Source organism: Heliangelus exortis, chromosome 3 (assembly GCF_036169615.1).
Source record: "Heliangelus exortis chromosome 3, bHelExo1.hap1, whole genome shotgun sequence".
Classification (NCBI taxonomy): Eukaryota; Metazoa; Chordata; class Aves; order Apodiformes; family Trochilidae; genus Heliangelus; species Heliangelus exortis.
Genome location: NC_092424.1, coordinates 106,712,223 through 106,735,714, shown reverse-complemented (window position 1 = coordinate 106,735,714; position 23,492 = coordinate 106,712,223). Strand labels below are relative to the sequence as shown.

The 23,492-nt window shown below is 39.9% G+C and overlaps 1 protein-coding gene across 2 annotated transcripts in view; it reads right to left on the bottom strand.

Annotated features, from left to right (window-relative positions):
* Positions 1–23,492, bottom strand: part of KLHL29 (kelch like family member 29) — a 392,776-nt gene that overhangs the window by 322,574 nt on the left and 46,710 nt on the right. For both annotated transcript variants that reach the window (XM_071742039.1, XM_071742041.1), the window contains exon 2: positions 7,253–7,359. The gene's annotated coding sequence lies outside the window, so the exon portion shown is untranslated. The remainder of the gene's footprint in view (positions 1–7,252; positions 7,360–23,492) is intronic.

The window sequence follows — 23,492 nt, the reverse complement described above, 5'->3', positions numbered from 1 at the left end:
TTAGTAACCCACTACCATACCAGAGATTAATTTTTGCAGTCAGTTTTATATCTTCAAATTCACTAAAGTGTAGATTTACTGCAACAAAAACAGAGAAAACCACCGGAGGGATGTGTTGGAAGTCAAGAAGGACGAAAGGAAAAACAAACACAGAAAACACAATATTCTTGGAATTCCAGTGGAACCTTCATGGATTTATTCCAAATTACTTTGTGTTTCCTGTCTAAATTCATGTGGCTTTAATACTTTAATCTCATCACACAGATATGATATTTGGTAAAGAGTTAAGTTTTGCCAAACGTGTTTTGGATGAGTTTCATTAGAAATAGCTTGCAATACCTTTAAGAAGTATCATCCTAATGACATCCTTACTCCTGAGCAGAATTTTGGAGCCCTTCGGCAGAAAGTAATCTCACTGCAAGGAGCATTTTAACAGCTTTGAGCTACTGTTTATACAGTGGGAGCCCTCTTTAGATCAAGTATGTTTAAAAATGTCCTTGTTCTAAGTAACCTGTACTGAACATCCTATCATAAATTTATGTCCTCATGCTTTGGAGAGTAATGATGTCCATATACCCACATAAGCTGCCTGTGAGCTACAAGGACTCTTCCACTTAGCTAATCTTTCCACATTTGGTGGGAAAATGAAATGCCTGATAGCCCTTGTGTGTGGAAGCCACTCTAAAACAAAGTGTGCAACATTTACTGTGTGTAACATATGCATAAAATACACGTATGGTGTGAAAATGTGTGTTAATTAATTCTGACAAAGAACCACCACAATACAGTTCACTATTAAAAACATGCTTACAGCAATTCCTATTGAATTACAAGTTCTGACATTTAGCCATGTGGAAAACTGCACTTTTGTTCCTTCACTAAAATAATAAAAATGGTTACAGAAAGTTTTAAAGGTTTAAAACTGAAAATTTTATTAGTCTAGTCCAGCTGACAGGATTAGTTGTGGAGAAGCGTGCTTCCAGAGGAAGTGGAATGTAAAAACAAAGTTCTTGTGACCTTAACAATAATACTGTTTGAATATTACAGTATATTTTCTTACTATAACAAGGCAAAGTCACTTGTGTTCCGGGCAGAAAAAGTCATCTTCCAGTAAAAGCATACTGTGATCAATAACATTTTCTTAATATATTATATTATCTCTCACTGAAACAGTTTTTCATTTGGCATTTCAGGCTGCCGAGTAGGGGAAATTCACAACAAAACTCAAGATGGTAAACGAGATACTGCAAATTAATTCCATCCCAGAGCAATCTTTTTGTTCATGAACGATTTGACAAGCTTGTGCTGTGTGACTTCAGGAGAAGCTCTCAGCTTTCAAATACACATGAAACAGAAGATTTTGCTCTACCACCATCCCAATCTTTTGGGATGCCTAATTTTGTGTTCAAATACATTATGGTTTCAACAACCAACTTTGAGACCAGACTTGGAGGGGCATACTTTAAATATGAGTTTAAAAAAATAGACTGAGGAGTCTGCAATATCAACTGGGAAATCCTGTTTTCAAGTACAGCCCAGCACGTGGCAGAGCACAGGAATCCTGCACTTTTGAAGCTGTTTTGCCACCAAGTCACCTGCAATCTGATCCTGAAAAGGTCCTAGTAATGAAAATGTCTGCTGAAGGATCTCAGTTTGGTTCAGCAAAGTGCCAAGACAGCTTTGCCACAATGGGCATTACAGGAAAGTACTTGATCCACATGTCTGAAATGACTTTTGCTACCATGAGTAGTAGCTTTATTCCTCCCTTGGAGTTTAGGTCATTCTACAGGATGAAATGGTGACCTGGTGGCATGCAACAGCAGTGGAGCCCATGCTCCCATGCTCCTCACTTGCCGAGTGAAAGCCCATCATCATTTTAGCACCACCAGCTGTAGATCCATTACTGAGATTTGCTGGTGTTCAGTGTGATCCTGCCAAAAGATGAGGTGCAGAACCACTGCTGGCAATGCCTGTAGATTGAAGAGATTTCACCCCAAATTGAAGAGATACTTTAGTAGGTGCTCTGTTCAAGCTCACAGAGCAGGCTCATTGACTAATTGTATTCCTATGGTGAAGGATGTGCTCAACTCCTTTACTTAATCAAGACTCATGTTGAAAACAACATAAAAAGTTGGAGAAAAAGGATGAAAAAATTATTTACAACTGCAAATCCCGAGACCTCATGAGATCAGAAAAATGGAAACGATCAAACTCATCCACCTAAGAAGTCATTCATAAAAGATAAACATCCTTTTTAATTGTGGAAGAAATGCATGTAGGGGAGTTTCACAGTACTCAGCTGATGGAATATATCCAAGAAGCAGTAGACTCATTTGCAAAAGAGAAGGGACAAAAATAAGACTGGTCCCACTGCAGGAGCACAGGTGACATTATAAGCAATCTGGATAGGAAGGACAAAATAATCAAGGTTTCGAAGGACAGAACAAAGTTTGTGAGGTTTTTTTAAGTTGTGTCTTTTTTAAACAAAAGATAGAGCTTCATGTAAATGAGCTCTTATAAAGCAGACTTTCTAGGTGAATAATTTCTTTTATGATTAATAAAATCTGCAATCTGAGTAACAACGTTCGAATGACTTTTTGCCATTTGCAATTATCGCTCATCCCAGCACCAAAAACTCATTATTATTAAAGCTGACAAAAAAAAATACTTAACTGCTTCTACGAAAGGACTTAATTTTTAAAAGAATCCCAAGTTTCTACGCTTTGTTTCTACTTTCAAATCTTGAATATGAAAAATGAGGCCATCCTAGGAACTCTTGGGTATGTATCCTTCGATTTCCAACAAGTAATTTGGATAAAAGCATCTCATTTGTACTGTAATGCAATGCATTACAAAAGCACACTTCTGTGGTTTAAAAGCAACCTACAAAGAGGATGGAGTTAATGTAATCCTGTATAACTACAAGCATGTACTTTATACTATAAACACTTTTTTTTTTTCCTCCCCCCTTTCTTACAGCAGTTTTCTCCCAAGGAACTAGAAGCATTTAACAGTTACCATAAGATTTGCAGCACTTCCATCAATAAGAGTACATCATCTCCATTTTAACAGCATGGAAGCTGAGGCACAACTATTAAAAGGCAGCTGCGGCAGCGATAAGAACAGGAACCACATCCAACTCTGAGCTCTGAGAGTAAATCCAAATGTACATGACATGCATTATCTTCAGCAGAAAGGAACACAGGTGTTTTTGTGTTGATTCCTATACAGATGTTAGTATGAACGTTGCCTCACTCCATCCTTGCTCCCTGATGTAGCAAGTACACCAAAATCAGAGATGTGTTAAAAAAAAAAACAAACCTCAAAACCACACAGCTGCTGTTAAATGGACTTAAAACTCCACAAAAAATATACTGCCTGACAAACATAGATCTGAGGTCTTTACAAACACAGAGCTCTGTTTTGTTATGGTTTAGTGAATAGTTAAAAGGTCTGGAACACATGGGGAGACAGAATTTTCCCGGGCCACACAGTAAGAGAGGGAAAACCTGGCAAGAGAGGAAAAATTCTGAGCAGGTGCTTAACCAGCAGCACAGCTGCCTGGGGAGGCTGCAGAGCCTCCTTCCCCGTGGTGTTAAAGGACTTGCCTGGACACAGACACAGCCCCAAACAACCTCCTGTTGCAGTTCTGCCTCTGCAGTTGGACTGCTTTGAATAGGAGGCTGGAAGAAAAGTCTTCCCAAGGTCCTTCCCAAACTGAATTATTCCATGAATATCATACGAGAGACAAGTGACACTATTCCTTGGTTTCTCTGCTGCATCCCAAAGCTTATCACTAATTCATACAGGAACTGTGACCCCAGACTTTGGTGACTAACTTTTTCTAATTCATTCCACTTGCTCCTTGTCCTGAAAAGAATGAAACTGAACAAACCAAAATCTTGGCTTTCACTCACCTAAAAAGAACAAAAATGAAAAGCAAAATGCAATCATTGTGTTCATGCTCCTAAACACATGTGGTTATTTGAGGTCTCGCTTTTAGTTTACTTACCTTCCTGACCCTTTCTACTCCCAAGAAATACTCCAAAAAGCAATCAGTCTGCTGTGCAGAGAGACCCAAAGTTATTTTAATAACTGCATCACAGAAACAGCTCTCAACTTCTTCATTTCAAATTCCTCCCCCTAACTGCACTTTCGTAAGAGGTGCTGCATGTGGTAAAAAATAATTCAGTCTGAACCAGAAAAAAATGGGGTTAAGTACTTCCTCAGTTGGAATACAAAAATTGCATCCACACGTGATTGTCAAGATATACAGGGCTACAGTCAACATGCATAAATACTTTTTATATCCTTCAGAAACAGTAAGCAAGTTAAAAGGCCTTTTAAGGGGAACAGCTGAGGCAGGAATATCCAAAAACGGGTAAGACAGACAAGTGTGCAGCTCCCAAGTGCAGCCAATTCCCTGAAGGAGACCAAGTTAATCCTGGAATTCAAGGCCCTTTCAAACAACTACTCACGCCTAACAGAAGCCTTCAGAAGGAAGCCTAGACACTGGTTTCTCCTTTCCAAATTAATTTTATTTCTTTTGTTGCAACCAGACCACAGCTGTGGTCACAAAACACCCACAGTCATACCATAACCTAACAGAGTAACTGCAATAATTTGATATCCAGCCTAGGACTACCCTCAGCATTTCATATTGATGAAAGCAGGCAATGCTGCAACTTACCACAAGCTGGATTTGTTAGACATTTCCTACCACAGAAAGTGAATTGAACTGTCACTCATCACTGTATGAGTGGCTTTGGTATAACTACTACTTTGAGTTGGACAAAACTTCTCTGAATTAAAAACAGAACACTTTTTCACAAGTTAAAGTCTTCATCCTCCTTTCTGTATATTTTCTTTTCCTTTCTTCTTCTGTTTTTTATTTTCTGCTCAACTAATTTTCGACTAAGAATGCTTAACCCTCCCTGGTCCATTTTCCCTCTCAGTGTTTTCTTTTGCTCCACTCTTGGGGAGATAAAAACCCCACTCTTGGGGAGATAAAAACCCCCACTCTTGGGGAGATAAAAACCCCCACTCTTGGGGAGATAGAACTTGCATATGAGCTCCAGCCACCCTGGCCAAGCTATTAATTATGATCCCAGCACTGAACTACTGATGCCCTCTTTTCCCTAAGGCCACTTACAAGTGAACCAGGCAGCAAAGAGATGTCTCTCCCCTCCCCAAGGACAATCTGACCAGGGTGTCTAAGGCTAAGACTGTATTCCTGAGTGTACATTCTCTGGCCTATCTCCCAACAACTATTAAAATACAGGAAAACACATACATTAATTATCATGAGGAGTACTAAAAATGAAGTTTGGAGAATTATTTAACTACAACTACAGTCGTTAGTATCTGCAATTTGCAGCATTACACACACATGCAGGGACAAACAAGGAAAGAATATGAAATAAAAGCCTTATATTCATAACTCAGACTCAATTTCCAGCAACTTTTGTACATGCATTACTATATACACTATTTATGACTCTGTACTGACAGCACAGAAGAAAAGGATTAAATGCACACTTATGCACACCCAAGCATGCACATAATTTCCTGTTTTACCTCGAACATACTAATGATAGGAATTGAAAAAGATTTTTACATTATCAAGGCTACACTGAAAGCTTTAAGCTAGTTGTTTAGTGAGATACATTTGCATTTATTATGAAATACAAATGCATTTCCAAGAGTAAAAGATATGGAAACAGGCTTTCAGTGTTTCCAAAGTGTAGTTCAAATTAATTCCTGGGAAGAGGCTGTCAGAAATCTTAAGATCAAAGATGCACTGGGGATACTGAGGTGTTCAGTAAGGAATCCTGTGAAGGAAAAGGAAACACAGAAAATAAGGATTGCACAGCAGCCTGTGAGAAAAATTACCAATTAAAAATAGGGAAAAAATATAGGACTTCATAGTTTTGGCAAAGAGCAAATAAAACTTGAGCCAGCAGCATTTGCCCTTTCACCAAAGGCCAAGTACATCCATCCTGGACAGTGTTAGGAAGAGCACAGCCAGCAGGTACAGAGAAGCAATGCTTCTCCTTCATGCAGGATTTGAAATCCTCCAGAAAAAAGAAGGCACTGACATACTGGAGCAAGTGCAATGGAGGATGATGTCGATGGATGGAAACCAGGCTGATCTCCTACAGATCTCACTGTGTTTTTTGAATCACCAAAGGGAGGGTGCAGAGAAGACAGAGCAAACCTATTCTTGCAAGGGTGCAGAGATGTGACAAAAAGGAAGAAGCCAACAGGGGCCCAGTGAAGTTTGAGTCTGAATCTTTGGAGATATTCAAAACTCAAATGCATATGGCCCTCTGTAACCTGTTCTAAATATGAGGCTGGACGAGATGATCTTCACAGGTGCCTTCCAGCCTGAGTTATCCCACAAATCTACAGATCATGTTGGGAGAATCTAGAAAGCTGGCTGAAGACATCCAGGAGGACAAAAAAGTTATCAAATAACATCAAGGGCCGGTATTGGCTCCATGAAGGAAAAAACAGACAGAGGATCTCAGACATAAGTTAGGGAGGAGTGATGCAAGAAAAACAGCAGTTTGAAAGAGAAGGTGGAAACAGAGGATTAAGACTCAGGAAGAAGCAACTAAAAGATAAACCAAATTTGTGTCCACTAAATTACACTTTTCTCCTGCAACGGGAAGGTAAAAAGTTCTCACAGAAGTCATTCAACAATGTAGTGAAGTACTTCAGTTTCTAATGCACACAGTGGAATTGGATGAGAGGGAATCAGTTCTTTCTTTGCCCTCCCTTTGCCCCCAAGAAACCAAGGTGCCTTTAATTTCCCTTTCCCAAATATTTAAACTTGATCTTGCAAGCTTCACAGATATATGTAACTATGTTAACATTATGAACGATGTTTCATTTGTGACATAAAAATAAATGTCAGCTTACCATTCAAAGCTTTATGCCCAAGTAAGCACCCTGCAGCTTTTTATAATTTTATCAGGTATAGGCCTGTGAGTTTTGTACATAATATACACTTTACTCCTTCTTGGGGCTAGACCACCAAATTCAAATATTCCTGACCAGGTTTGCTGCATTAGCATTCGTACTACTGCATTTTTCCATTGTAATATTTATGTTCAGTTGTACACTCTCCCATAGGGAACTTACTGCAGTCACTGAAAGGAAAAGCACAGCCCAAATTTGTGTTCCTGTAAGCAAATAAGAGACCACAAAAGAAAAACAAAACACAAACAACAGACATTTGCACACTTACCCTGCAATATCCAGAACCTGCCTCAAAATCAGCGTCAGGTGTAACAGTCAGTAAACAGGACAGGAAACCCTTGCATTTAGCAGGAGATCTCTGGGAAGCCAGATTACCTAGAAAGAGTTGAAAAGAGTTATTTTAAGTCATGAAGATGAAGTCACCTATGCTTAGTAAGAGTAGGCTTCAAATGAGCTACAGCACAAGACAAAAAAAAAAATATTGCTGCACAATGGGAGACTTTACATGGCACCATGACTAAGAACATAACCCCCTGAAGGTGGCAGAAATTTATTATGAAGCACAGAATTAGATGCTGGTAGAGTGGAAGAGTTCAAGGATTTGCAAAAACAAGGAAATACAGGATTATTTAAAAGTTTAATAGTGTTCTAGAGTCTTCGGTAACACAGGGACTGTCCATGGAATAAAAATAATCCCTGGAGATAAATTTAAAGAAATATTACTCATTTTAATGTACAGAGTAAAAGGGCTATTCATAAAGCAAAGTGGTTTTATACCTATGTTCACCATCTCAGATGTAATATATATTGAAGTAATCTTTATGACAGGAAGAGGCATGTAATCCTGCAAGAATGAACTGCTGTCATTATCTGCAAATCAATACAATTTTTTTTAAGTGGATATAACAGTACCTATTGATTTCATGTTTTTAGCACTGGAGTTTCCCTTTCTACAAAGAAGATTGTAACAATGACAGGAGAACTGCATACAAGTAATTGAGTTGATGGAAACTAATTTAGAGTTTACAGAGTGCTTCTCTTGAACAATGCAATCGGGGCTTCCCTCCCATTACCTCAGCTTAAGCTTTTTTCTTTTTATATAAACTTTATGTTTTGTGCAATTATAATAATTTTGAGGTAGAAGAATAATGCTTCACTAATCCTACCTGCAAGCAGTAGGGAGCTCACCATGCAAAACATCTCTTTGGAAGATAAACTTCCTATCCACCTAGTCTGTTATTACAGAGTATTTATAAGATTTTTTGCTATGTTGAAATAGCACAACCAAATAATTTCCTTTGTGAAAGCCTAAAACTGCCTTAGTGCTGAAGAGCTTACAGACTGAAGAGTGGTGAAGGTGATGATGTAAAGGAACAGGAAACAGAAGCACGTGAAGAACTGAGTAACTTATCCATGGTCACTTGGTTTGCTCTATTCCTTTAAGAGAGTTTAATAAAATTGGCAAATTCATACTGTATGCTTGTGAATGAAGAATACAGCAACTTTAGCTTGATGAGCTGACCAAATGGCTCATACTGCAATGAATGATCTGTAATAAGAGCTGGCTGCAAGGCGAGATTTACAATCACAAGAAGAAAAAAAAAAAAAAAGAAAAAAAAAAAGATCAGACCACTATAAAAAGAAACAAACTTAAGAGGATGGGAGCAGGCCCAGCTGACATCCCAAAATTAAAACTCATAAAACAACCAGACCAAACAGTTACAATTTTTAGTCCTTACTTCATACAGAAAAACTACAGCCTTGCTAGCCACTAGGCAGCTGCAGGTTAGTTTCTTGAAAATGCACAGCAAGATAAGGAGGAAACACATAAAAAAGCCTGGGGGAGGCACAGATGCATAAACATCCCCTCCAAATTACCCCACATCATTCCTGTCCTCTCTGTCACATGGGGATCCACCCTCCTCCTTAGCCTGATTTGTTTACAAATTGGTTGGTTAGACCAATTTTGGAGTTAAGGCTTTTCAAATAGCTGGTCTACACAGTTATCTATTTAATGCTTCTCAAAACACGTTGTTGAGACATTTCAGCCAAGTATTTCTGACTTCCACAACATGACTGGAGAATTTCGAGTGGACTGCTTGAAAAAGCTCAAACAAAAATACGCTCTTTAGTTTTGATTTTTTTGTTTGTCAAAAAGAATTCTGTTTTCATGAAGTAGTTTACAGAGAGAAAGAAAAAACTCAAGGGAGCCATTTCTCCTTTGCACAGTGACTCATCCTATCACAGTTACCCCATCATCTCCAAGGGCAACACTAGGCCAGAACTACTCCAGAAGATCTCCTTAGGGAAACATCTACTTTTCAAAGCCATCTCAGGACTCTTGTTACAGGACTTCACAGAACAGAAAAGCCTTTGACAGTAACACAAAATTCCTCTGATAGGGAAAAATCCTGAGAAGCCAGTAACAGTTTTACATGAAGGAAACCTTTTTCTTTCCCACCTCAATAACGAAACACATGAATATTTACAAAAAGAGTCATACAGACTCTAGAGGGAAGTGCCATACAAAATGGCAAAGCAGACCTCACAGCTGTATACAGGACATCTGAACAAATAAGGATTAAGGAAAAAAAAAAAAAAAAAAAAAGCAAAGAAAGCAATTATCTGTCACCATGAAAATGGCACACAAAGACAGGCTGAAGTTGCCATGTTCCTGCACATGCCATCCCAAAGACAAGTTGAAATTATTATTTGGGGGAGCACAATGACAGGATCAATGGTCTTCACTGTTTAAAGCACTGCAATTTGCATTTTTTTACTAGCATTTGGGTGGGTTTTTCTTCACTCACTTTAGAAGATCTTACCTGTTTATAGTTAAGGATTTTAATCTTACCCAAACTTTACTGCAGCTGCCATTGAGGTAAACCAAGGCAAGCAATACCTGCCAGGTGTTTCCAGATGACTAAAACAAAATACTGAACCTGGAAGAGGCAGAAGCAAATAAAGGAGCTTTAAACATCAAAACTAAGAGCTGCCATCTCTCATCATTGTGTACTATCTATAAAAGAAAGCCTCAAGTCCCTGTATTAAGACTTAAAAATGAAGATACATTACAGAAGCTTTAGCCACTGCCTCACCTCGCTTTTGGGAGGCTAATAACCTCAAGAAGAGTAGCTCATAGATCCTGTACTCTACCTGAGATTGAGTTAAAGTATGTGAAGCAAACTGTACGTGAAGAAAACCAAGCATCTGCTTCATGTATTCCATCTAAATTACATACAGTAGCAAGCTTCATTAAGCTGGCAGTTCATTCTTAAGGGTTAAATTAGCAGAAGGCCAGTTAAACTGTAAGAAGTTGGTGCCAGCTCACCTAACCCATCAACAAGGGCATGTTCATGAAGGGATGGAATTTAAATTTAAAATCCTGATTTTAAAATCCTGGTCACTGAGAAGCAGGTCTGGATCTTTTAGAGAAAGCAGCTCTAAGAATTGGATTCCCCCAAACTGCAGCAGTTTGGGTTTGGACAAGGTAGAGCTACCCTGAACCAGAAAACAAGAAGATACTGTGACAGCACAAGCAGGTAATGGAAAGCTCACCATGCTTCAGCTTTACGCAGTAAATTAGAAAAAAAGGTTTCCAAAAGGCATGAAAGGATGATGGAAAGAATTATTTCATATGATGTTAAGTCAAAACCCACAATTTTCTCTCGCAGCTGGACAGTTTTAGAGGTTCTTCATTACAGATGAAGTATCCAAGGGCAATACAGCAGATCAGCTCAAAAACCAAGAGCTGTACAGAAAGAAAGAGAAGTGTATATGGATTTAAATAGCAGCATCCTGATCTAAAGTGAGGTGAAGAGCAGGCAGCAATATCTGGCAACTCATTACTGCAATGAGGGATTGTTCCAGAGCTCCCCCAAAGCAGAGATCACCCAATGTTCTGCAGCAGAAGCACACAACAGACCTCAGTGAGGATGCAATGCACCAGGCAGCACCTTCCTGCAATGTCCCCCTTGTATTTGACGAAAAGTATTTGCAAAGGAGGAAGGATAAAGCCAAGGACAAGGAGAGTTATTGTAGGTTAATTAACCAGGAAAAGTTTAATACAAAAATACTTCACGAAAGCCTGCCTGTGCAGACAAGCTATAAATCAACTGTAAAGCACAAAGTGCTTCAAAAATGCCTTTTACAAGCTGCTTTGCACTGCAAACGTAACCTTCCCCACACTAGGTACCACAGATTGGGGCAGGAACCGAAGAGAGAATGAAATGCTTGACAGAGGCACAGCTGGAGCACACACTTTGCAAATAAACAAGGCAAAGGAAAGCGAATCAGTGTGTGCGTATGGGGGTGGGGGGTTGGTGAAGATAATGTAAGTTAACACTTACTAGGTAGGCTAAGTAGATGTTTAATAAGCAATAAAAGATGGGTGCTTGTAGGCAGTGTATCTGGCAAATCAGAACCCCACAAACAGCCAAGCTTAGCATGAAGTTAAGCATAAATGTACCTGCAGTTTTCAGTGCTGCACAGGTTAGGGCAAACTGCTGTGCTGTCTCTGTTACCTTTAGTGTATTTCACTGGGACTATTCCAGCTCCATATCTTTGGATGCCTGGTGTGACCCATTGTCCTAACATTGCCAGAAACACAGCAAGTGGTTTGGGAAAGGAGTAATTATGGATCCCACAAGCTCTGAAGCTGGGCAAGGCTGAAGCCAAGAGTTGCAGGCTAGGATTAACAAAAAAAAAACAAAGAACCAAACAAAAAAACACAGGGTTGGAGCTGAAAGATTCATCCCATTTCCCAGTTTCACTTGACTTTGAGAAGAAGTCTCTGATCTGCACTGTGATGCCCACAGAATGCTATTGTGTATATTGACCCATATTTATTATTTGTTACAGAATTCACAGATGTCTTTTCCTCAACCAAAAACTGGCAAGCTAATAATTTGCAGGAAAAAATGCTGCAGAACCCAGAGCATTTGCAAGCCAAAGGGATCCTGAAATGCTTGGAAAAAGCCTGGCAATGCTGCCAGCATTCACCAAGGTCCAAAAGAATTGACGTTGCAGCCACCAAGACTAAGGAAACACCCAAGAAAAATTAGCAGAGAGGAGAATGTCTAAAGTGCAAGCTATTTAAATAAATCTTTAAACAGTAACAAATGAGAGTATCATGGGATGTACTGTCTAACAGCTCTGGGTTTGAAATTATAATTGCTGGATTCCAAAGACTGCTTGGTTATGTTTTACTCATAACGTTTCTTGCAATCACACTCATCTCTCTGAAAGCAGGATGGGAATGATTAACTTCTCTTCATCTAAGATTGACAGACTGACAGCAATCTTGAGTTTATTCTGTGTAACACTTGTTCAAAAGTCCCCTCCTTTTAAATGCTGGTCCTTCCTTCAAGGAGTTAACTGGGAAAAAGGAAAGGGGGGAATAATTTTAGCTCAGTACCCTCCCTGTTCCATTACATCAGCGAATTAACTCCTCTTGTGACATTACACAACTTTGGAGAAAACATCCATGGTTTAGAACTGACTGCTCAGTTTGTATTCCTGCATGGATAATCACTTCTTTAAAAGGAAGTATACATCAATAATATTCATAGGGAGCTTTATAAGAGCTTGGCAAACATTCTGACAAAACAAAAAATGCAAACAGAGGGATTTCTCATAAAATGCTACATCAACAACTCTTTGACAGGCATCTGGATTGTGCTGCTCTTTAAAAAGGAAAAACAAAGATGTCACTTTGAATTCTAAATGGAAACAGTGAAATATGCCATTAAAAATATCAGATCATAAACAAAGCTATTTTTGCAAACTCAAATGCAATGAGCAATCATGGCAAAGTTTGACAAGATAGTTTACACTTTAAAAAAAAAAACCTTCAAAACACTGCATGAGGTACAGAGGTAACAGGTTAGTAACAAGTCTATAGACCTAGAGGATCAGACACCCAGCATTAATAGTCTAGCAAGTCTCATTTTTCTTGAAATGGCTTTTAGCTGATGCTGCTCTAAATGAAGTTAAAGGATACACACTTGCTCAACTGAATAAAACTCCAGAAGAAAATGTAGATAGGCACTTGAGAAGCCCATCTTCAAAGAATGTCTTTCACTATCCTTCCCCTAAACCATGTTAAACATGAAACTGTTATCCAGACAACTTTAACTTCTGTGGTATTCTGTAGCACAAACTCAAACAGATGACTGATGATGCACACAGGAATTTCTTACTCACTTTTAATTTTTATTTTGTGGGAAAAGCTCAAGGAGCTGAGGTCTGTGGAGCTCAGAGACATGCAAAATATTCACATGCAAAGAAACAGCTGAAAAGACTGCTTATTCAAACAAATACTGAGTTCTAATGAATCTTCAATGTTCAGTTCAAAACTGTTCACCTGAATAGCAAGGTTTCTTTGAAGACAAATACACAGAGTCTAGTAGAAGGGGTAGATTTTCTTAAAGCAGAGACAGCTTCTTCACAATTCACTCAAGTCCACTGGCTTTTCTGGAGAGATAAAGGCAGGTATGCCTGCTGAAAGGCCTTTTATTTCTTTACCAAAGTAAAGACTAGGAAAGATACACTCTTCTGAAACGGTTTGAAGGCATTGGGATTAAAAGGCTGAAAAATTTTAGGACAGCTTGACTAACATATCTTCCCAACTCCATTTCTTCACTGCAGCAGCTGGAGAGAGACCAGCATTCAAAGCACTGAAGCAGCCGAGACTGAAAACACCTCAAAACTACTTTGACATCATGAACCAACTGTCTGCAGTTCAAGGTATTTTTCAGATTTTTGTCCAAAAAATCAATAGAAAAAGTAGAACCAGAACAAAGTCTGATGGCTCATCATTTGCAGATGGCTTTTCATAGAAAGCCCTTCTTTTCTAGGAAGACTTTCAGGTTCTATCAGGGAGTCAGGTAACATAACCAGCTGCAGGTGATGTGAAGACAGCCACATCATGCCCTGTTTAGAGTGGGATGAATGCTATCAGGCAGCACAAGAGCTCCAAGATGGGGACAGGCTGGTGCAAAAGAGGCAGGGCAGTAGCAAAGAGAGTGCCTGGCTCTTCAGGGGAGTTTGCTGTGTCCTTCCTCACCTTAGGTGAAGCTCCACACAACACTAATAGAAAATGAGCAGGGAACAGACTGCACTTGCTCATGATGTACCAGAGACAGTAGAGACACCTAAAACCTCATTCTGGTGGGTCTGATGCTGCAAAATGAGAAGGGAAAGTAAGCAGCATTAGCTTGGAAAGAACAGCCTGTGCTCCAAAAGGCAAGAAGATCAGAACACTGCCATACCCCAAAGAGAAAGTAACACCCTCATTTAGGTACAAAGTAATCTGAAAGGTAAAAATAACCAAGGTGGTAACACTGCTGCACTGTGGTATCTCCATCAAATGTATGCCAAAAAGGTTTCCAAAAATATGAGTGTCTACTTAGAGGAGTTACCCTTAGGGCACAAAGAGAAGTAATTTACTTCATTTACAGAAGTCACCTCTGATTTCCCAAATGTAGTCTCAGTTTTCTCTCAGACTCACTTTGGACTGAGAAGTTGAGTACAGCAGGGAAAAACCCCTATTATCTTTGCAGGGACCAGCACTGCCAGATAATCCTAGCAGTCCCTTCTTGACTTTAGTCCAATTTGCTTGCACATTATAAAGGTACACGACTCAGTTCTTTGCATTATCCATAAGAAAAAACTAAAATCCTGCCATGATTACCAAATTTTTAGTGATGCTCTGGAGGTGTTGGTGAAACATTTTAATGATTAATTATTCCTGCTGTCAAAATCTATTATGATTTTTCTTGGCTTTCATTTCTAGACAATGAATCTTAGTATATTTTTGTTCAACAGACTGAAGAATCGTCATTTCTTAAAATTTCCCAATTAGGAAAGCTAACAAATTCTTTCCTTCCCTTGGATTAGGGTAATGAATGACTGTAAGAAATCCCAGAGGCTTAAAGGCATGTCTTTCCACCCCCTTAGCCACTATCACCACTCTTCTACCCTATCTCAGCCTCCTCGAGGTGCTGACAAACCTGAACACAACGTTCTGAGAGTGCCTGCTATACAGTCAGACCTAGACTGAACACAGACTTCCTGAAGATCTCCTAGGGATGTACACAGAGATTACTGACACAGGCAATGCAACAACTTTGTCCACAAGCTTATGTCCCCTTGGTGTCATCTCAAACTGGATTAATAGCCCTCTCCTCCTCTCCATTGACTGTGGAGGGAGCCCAGGACAACTGCTTCAGAGTAGGACACCTCACTGTAAATGCCTGAAGCAGGGCCAACTCAGTTCCCATCCCTCACACTTGCTAACTCTATTTCATCCTAGTTTCTTAATCACAATGGTGACACCAAGCCAAATGCCTTGTAGAGACCATAAGTATCAAATTTGCCATCACATTAACAACACTTGATAAATACCAGGTTATCTTGACAGGATCTATTTTCTATAAGCTCATGTTGATTGGCATTAATTACATTTCTCTTACTCAATACTTTACCAGTTGTCACATTTATTATAACACAAATCAATATTAGAATGACAAGACTCAAAATCTCACACCTTTGAGGCACAGAACTTGGCCACTTTTCCAAAGCAATGAACCAAATTTCCAAAGCCAACTGCCAGCAGCACACTGGCATAACAAGAGCTCTTAATCTCCTCTTTCCCCCTCCCAATTACAACGCTAAAAAAAGATCTGTAGCATAATTTGTCATCCCCAAAGACACAGCAGAACAAACAGCTCAGTTACAAAAGATCCCCTTTAGTGGAAAGAGAGGAAAGCAAAGACAGAAGAGGAAGTGTGGGAGGTGAGCAGGTTACAGTCAATCAAACTTTTGATTCTATGAGAATAATTAGAAAAAGAAGCAATTCCTTCACAGCACGAATTTGTTGTGATGTCAACTGTTGATTTTAGCACAGATGAACATCACAGAATTCATTTGATTGTGTGGAGATCATGCTGTTGAAGTTGAGATACTAGTTTTACTTCAAGAATTAGCTTGCATGAGAACACAGGGTTTAGGCTCTATACACATGGTGCTGAGAAACCTTCGGTGGGCAGCCTGAGAGGTGACCTTCCCCAAGAAGAGTCAGCACTGATTGCAATCATCCCGATGCCTATGTGGGAGACAAGTGGAAGGAAAGCATTTTCCTAGAGGATTCATATTTCCTGGCAATCATTTATTTTGAGCAGCATGCTTAGTGGGTGACATATCAGGGCTACCTCCAACTTTCTCAATAAGCTTGGTAGGCACCTTCCACTCAACCACTCAGAATGAAGCATTACAGCAAATCATTTCATGAAGTTACTACCATCTTCATGATGCTCTGAGCATATCTGCAGAGACACGAATGCTCCAGGTGAGAAACTGCAGTGCCTCCTCTGATACACTTTTTTACAGCTCTGACTAAAACACATGCAAGTTCAACAGCTACAGAGGGCTTGTGCTTGACAAACCAGCACAATCAGGAAGTTATTAAATTTTAGTGTCAGATAACAGTATTCTTCTCCATGGGTGCTGTTTGCCTAACAGCCCCAGGCAGTGTCCTGCAGCCTGTCAAAGGCTTTGAATGAGATTATCACACACCCATTTCTTGACATAGAGAGCTGATGACAAAAGGTATGTGCAATGATCACACTCCAGCACCAGGGATTTTTCTTTTTATGGCCTAACAGTGGTATCAGGATTAGTACAAAAGCCTTCTCCACAGCTCCAGCTCTCTGGTGATGTGCTTTCCAGGCACAAGCTCCATCTCATCTAACATCTCCATTCAAACTCTCCTCACTTGAATGTTCCCTCATGGTCCTCATTTGTCATATGCATAATTCAGAGACTCTCAAATTTGCCTTCATGTGATCTGTCTAGACAAGTGTCTGCTCTGAGACCAATTCCATAAGCTACATAACCCAAATGCCATGCTATGGGCACACACTATTCCAGAAAAAGTCTATCAAAAGAGTTTTGCTTCTGCAATGACTCACAAGATGTGCAAGACCCATACAAAATAATGACATTTTGTAACAGACCAGTACAAGTCAACTAAAGATGCCCATGCTCCAAAGAACTTCAAATATGTTGGTCTCTCGTGACTCAAACAAGGAAATCAAGTTACCACTGAAAAAGAAAATTCTTATTGTTTCATGTGTAACCAATTCTTACCTCCTCTGCATCAAATCCTACCATGTGTATCATCATATTGGTTATTAACTTCTGACTGAATTACTGCAATTCTCATGGAAATGTGTGCATGACAGGAAAAACAATTTTTTTCTTATGCACAGAGGTTATGGTTTGGCACAGGGTCCTCACCAAGGCGTAGGGAGTGTGAGCACCCCTCACTTTCACAGAAAAGCGGTATTGTTCCAATTTCCATGAGTAAAATAAAAAAAATAATTGCCATTTCAGAAAAAAAAAATAAATCAGGGATTGCAAGGGATCTTAATCTATAGCTCAGCCTACATGAACTCACCTGCTTCTTTGGACGTTTTCTCCCAAACTACAATAGATAGCCCCAGAATTAATCTTTGTGATTGCCTGTGTAACTTCACACCACAAGAACAGTGTACCCATGGGTTATTAATGAGAGTCCTGATCAAGTGCACATGGAGTCCAAATCATTTGCTAAGAAGTTATCCTCCTATAGGCTATATAAATACATAATACATCCACATTAACCTGTGTGACACTGGAGCAGCCTTCACAGCAATCTGGTCTACTTTATCTCCAAAGTAGACTCTTGTACCTCATTTGAGTGAGCACACATTTTAAATAATGATGAGGCTCCAATTTTCACATTTTCATGGATGCAGTCTCAAATTTATTTGTGCTATGACCATCTATTATCTGTCAGCACTAAGCAAACTAGGTGAGAAACGAATGGTTAGTAGTATATTATCTGGAATCTTGATGAAAATTAATGCAAAGGTGAGTGGAGTTGTTGAAAATAAAAATGTTACTTGTTGATTGCTAATGCAGCATGACCTAAGTTATTTCTAACATGAGATCAGAAGTTGTTTGCTTTGGGTTTGGGTTTTTTTTTTTGCTTAAAAGAAGTTAATTTCCCCCACCCATTCAATTTTAAACATGGAATATTTAATCCACTGAAGCACTCCTATGTTTCCCACAGTAAATCTGTTCACATCAAAACTTAGACCAGTGTCAAATAAAAAGAAACATTGTTACCCACTCCTTAGAAAAGTCCCAAAAACAAGGAGTTTCACCCATTTGATCCTGACTTCATGGCTTCTATGAGGACAGATATGGTGCTCTTTATCCAGACAGCCCATAGATTAAACATGGAGAGCTGGAAGGCTGGCACATCTCCTTGGTCATTTATCATCTCAAGGCTATCCAACAAGGTGAGCAAAACCCAGTTAAACTGAGATGGCAGGAGAATCTTGGGGCAGTAAAGCACAGAATGCTTTTCCTTCTTGGAGGAAAGCAAACAAAAAACCAAACCAAAAGCATGTATTGGTCTATCTGGGGATTAGCAACACAACCAGACCACAGTCCACTAGAGTGCTCAATATAGCAGCAGTCTCTTTTGCACCTAGTTGAAAAAACGACCTGATAGGTATGGAGAGGATGTCTCTGCAATCTAGAAATTCACTAGAAGTGGCACCCAGATGCTGCTAAGGATCCACCTTACTTTGCTGTGCCTAAAACAACAAAACCCCTCACAGAAAGAGGCAGCATAACATAACCTACAGGTAGAACACAAATGAGAAGCCAGGGAGAACAACAGTTCTCATCCTTTCCAGGTGTATCCCAAAAGCAAGGATCACCCCTTGGCCTGTGGTCCAGTGCTCTGACCAGCAGGCCCTGTGAGTCACAGTCACCAGACCAGCATCCTGCATCCCTCCCATCTCTGCTCAAAACAAGGAGCTTCACTGATTGCAGGTGTTCAGAAAAATATCCAAAAAATGTCCTACCATGAATTAATTAATCTGTTAAAAATTTAATAAAGCTACAATATTTATTACTTGGCAAAGAATATAAAGCTTTAAAATGTAACAGTGTGCAGAGATAAGAGTGTATTATTATGACTAGCAATGACTGTATAAATTTAAGGTGTTTATACTTGTAAATCACTTCAATTATTGCTAACTGAAGAATATTACGAAAATAAGTTATATGCAATACAGAACAAAAATAAATCAATTACTTAGATGAGTATTCCTTGTTTTAAACCCTAAATAATTTAAATCCTAAAGAGTACAGTCATTTTGATTTAGAGCATTTCAGCCTGACATACACTTGGAGTAAAAGTGGAAACATGTAATAAATCACCTCTAAAATAACTGGCTATATCTGAGTGAGAATGGAGCTGTGCTACAGATGAGAAACACGAAGAAACTATCAAGGCAAAGAAAAAACATTGGACAGGATGTCAATGAGAAGGAGCTTTATGCTAAGAGGCACAGGAGCACCTTAATCAGTGGAAACAAAGGTGGGAGGGAGAGATGCTTCCAGATGAGCTGGCACTGGAGTGCAAGTGGCCTGTGTCAAATTCTTGGGATTAATCACCATCCTCACGACCCACCCAAGAGAAACAAAATGTGCTTTTGCCCAGTGCACACCACAGCTGACAGGTGAAAAGAGGTATGCAGCTTTATTTTGAAGGTTTACATGAATGTTTAATGGGCTGGAAAAAAAAACCATTCGCAGAGTTTTGCATTATTCAGTAATTTCTCTAATTATAAAGTGACTTCGAGCAATGCCCTTGCTGCAGACAGTCCCTTTTCCAGGGCCCATTGTTTAAGAAGCTGTGTGTGAGCAATGAGAACCTCCTCATGCCAAAGTGAGCATCTCCTAAGTGTCACTTCTACCCAGCCATCGTTCCTCCAGCAGGTAACATGCACATTATCTATGCTGACCTCTCCTTATTTATAATACCTCTGTGTCATAAACCAATTATCAGCATTTGACACGAGCAGCACTTGCTAGTTTGAAAAGTAATTAAAAGTTAAGACCTGTCTCTTGCAACAGAAAAGCATTCACAGGAGTAGCACTAGAGAAAAGTTGTGTCATGCAAGCCATCAGTCTAATTCTGCCTCCATCCATCACGGGAGGTCTCCCTGGATGGCAATGCACAGGCAAGCAAACAGCAATGTTTATGAGGTGCAGCTGGTGATACTTACATTAACAGCAAAAGCAGCATCAGTTAAATTAACATTCTTCATTCTTTCATTGCTCATTATGGTTTGACAGACATACCCACAGTCCACATAAATGACTCAGAGCAAGAGAGCTGTCTAGCATCCTGCCATGAAACAAGACCACCTAATGGGAGCAGCCACTGTAATTAAAACTCTGGAAACCAAGATTTATACCAGTTTAAGGATGCAGTGGTGGGTATTATGACCTACTTTAAGTTATTAAAGGAATTGTGAAAGCCCATGCCATTACCCATGTGAAAAAAAGTAAGAGCCTACCATTTGTGTTATTTGTCCGATAAAAGGGACTCAAGCATTCTTTTGATCTAGGAATCATTTGTGTTGTTTCAGGTCTGGAGGTGCAGAGGGAGAGGAAAGAAAAAGACACCACTTAAGTATTAACTAATCAGCTTCCCCAGGAGAACATTCTTCCTAAGTCTTACTTGTTCAAGTCCACAAGATTTTCTTTGATGGGGAATCGCAGCAACAGGTTCTGCTTAAAAATTTACACACACATTTAATCTCTTGGATCAAGAAAAGTTAATTTCATCAACTGAGGGCTGTATTTCATGGAACTGTAAGTGTCAGATATGAATACAGTACCAAAAAGAGGGTGAAAACCTAGAAGTATTTTAAGCATCTCCAAAGCCCCAGAATTAGACTTGACCAAGTAACAGAATCTGTTCAGACTGGAACTCAACTGCATTAAGAAGGTATTAATAAAATCAGAAAAAGTATGCTTATAAATAAATAACTCATATGGACCTGTAGTTGACCGTTAACTTTAAACACTGTGTGAATGAACTGTTATATCCTTAGTTATTAAGCTCAGATTAGATCATGAAAGATAATTCAGCATTTGCAAAAGGTGCTGCAGAAATTGTAAAGTACCGAAGAAGGTGCCATGTGGCAGCACAGTGCACCCACTACCCGACAGGCACATGGCAACACCAGCCATGCCAGGAAAAGGGCTTGTAGAACTCAGGATGCAGGAGCCTGGAGTAAGCCTGGGAAATGCTGTGTGGAGCAGAACCAATTCTTAAAATCTCTCTCTTCTGCAAGAAGGTAAAACCATCACTTTGCCTTCCATGCGTGATCTCCCTACTGCAGTTTGCTCTTTGTTTCATCTCCCTTCCCTTCAGCTAGGAGAAATAAAAGAGGGGAGCTTTTTTCCTCTACCTTAAGCAGTTCAAAAGCATCATGCCCTTTCTCTTCAGTGGCTCAGTCATTGAAGCACTTGCCTTGAAAACAGACACCTGTGGTACAATGTCCATTGCTGTCTGAGATCTGAAACCCCACCTTCAGCCCCCAGGAGGAATCTATAAGCACCAGTCCACTAAGACACACTTTGGGATGTGAGGATGCATGAAGGACCGTCTCCACCTCTCCCAGCAGGGGTGGTTCTCCTGCTCTTTGCTGTGGCAAGGAGGAAGGTGACCCTGCTGCCCATCTCTGCACTCCCAAATGGGAAAGAAATGGCTCTGCCATCCTGTACTGTACATCTGTATGTACATACACACACTTGTGAGCTTCAGAAAACCAAAAATAAGAAGGACAACATGAAAAAAGCTCTTCACCTTAATAAATATACAGGTATATAGCATTTAGAAGGTCACTACCAATTCCCTGGCACGGCACAGCTCCCACCTATATAAACACACTTCCCTCCAGAGACGCATTCCTGTTCCTCCTGCTCCAGGGGCATCCCCACACCTGGGCATGGTTCAGGAAAAGCCCCCAGCCAAAACCCTGCCCAGGAGTATGCAAAGACCAGCTAAATGCACACACTTGAGCTTGTGCCCTGGACCTAGTTTACCAATATAGCTGTAGTCGTAAAGAATCAAGACAAAATTATAGAATTTAGAAAGCAACCTCAGGTATACGGAGCCTAAGAAGGGCCTTAAGTGGCCAACCCCTGTATGGCCTAAGCCAAGAACAGGAATTCAGCCCATGCTGCTTTACCTGGAGGCTTAATGCAGCCAGGACTGGGGGAGGAACGAAAACCCACAAACCCAAAACCCCACATTTGTTGTGATCAGCTGCTTTATTTCCTGCAAAATACTCCCATATATTCCAAGACATATGAGTTCAGGAAGCAAATTAATTAGCTAAGGGTATATCTAAATTTAAGGGCTCTTGTATGAGGACCACTCCTTTCTCTGGCCTACCATCCTGGAGCCTCAGTGCTTCTCACCCAGAATTTTACAACAACCAGCTTCCTGACACAGAGAGCTAAACAGAAGTCCCCTTGGGAACTAGTTATCACCCATCTTGTTTTCCTCCCTGTTATTTCCAAACAGCTGGACAGGGGCTCTGGTTGCCCCAAAGGAGCACATGCAGAACCTTCCCAGCATTCCTGCCTAGGGACCACACTCCCCACCCTTCAAGAGTGCTGCCTCTTATGCCCAGACAGGACTCCCAGCTGACCTTCACATTAAAAAACAAAAAACAAACAAAAAAACCCCCACATTAGGTCAACAAGAAAAGCTTTTTTTATTTTTTTCCAAGGAAGTTCAGTAGGTGCTAGGAAGTGTCTTGCTATATTCACTCAAGGACTGAAAAAAAAAACTGATCCAAAGTTCCTCACTTGTACTCATGTCACCAAATACCCAATATCACCAAGGGCTTTGCTGCATGGAAGTACAGTTTTGCTTGTCCCATCATGAAATTACACTGGTATCTGGGGAGAAATGCCATCTGGGACAGAAATAGGTCTGTCCTAACCAACACAAACTGAAGGTTGTGTTAGTTTTGCTATATAGTTACACTATTATAGGTTATTCTGTTAGAAGAATATTGCTTATCAAACAAAGATACGAGGAAACAAAGCTCTCCATCTGTTGTATGATTGTTTGGTTTTGGTTTCTTCTTTTTTCCAAGGCTATAGTCGATTGACATAGTACAACTCTTGGCTATTCTTCACCTAGAACAGACACACTGTGCTTCCCAAAAACATTCCCTTGGAAGACTGCTGGAACATGGAGATGCTACTAAGGAACAGAGTCACATAATGAAACACTGGAGATACAAGATTTCTGCAGATAATATGTTGAAATTTCAGAGCTCATGTGCCAGAAAACCACTATACTGTTTGGATTTTTTTGTTTTCCTCCCTACTTCAGTCTGTAATATTAGTCCCCTCTAAAACTCTGCCTTGCTGGCATCTCAGAGGCTCATGGAAATATGACCACAGAGAAGAATCTCACATGCAGTCAGTATGGTTTCTATTAGTAAAAATAAGATAGTCCAACTTAAGTGGCAGGGTGGGTGGTAGGGAACAAGTAGAACATATGCCAAATTGTTAAATCACCTCATTGTTTCTAATGCCACAGGACCTGTTCCAAAATTCAAACATGAAACACC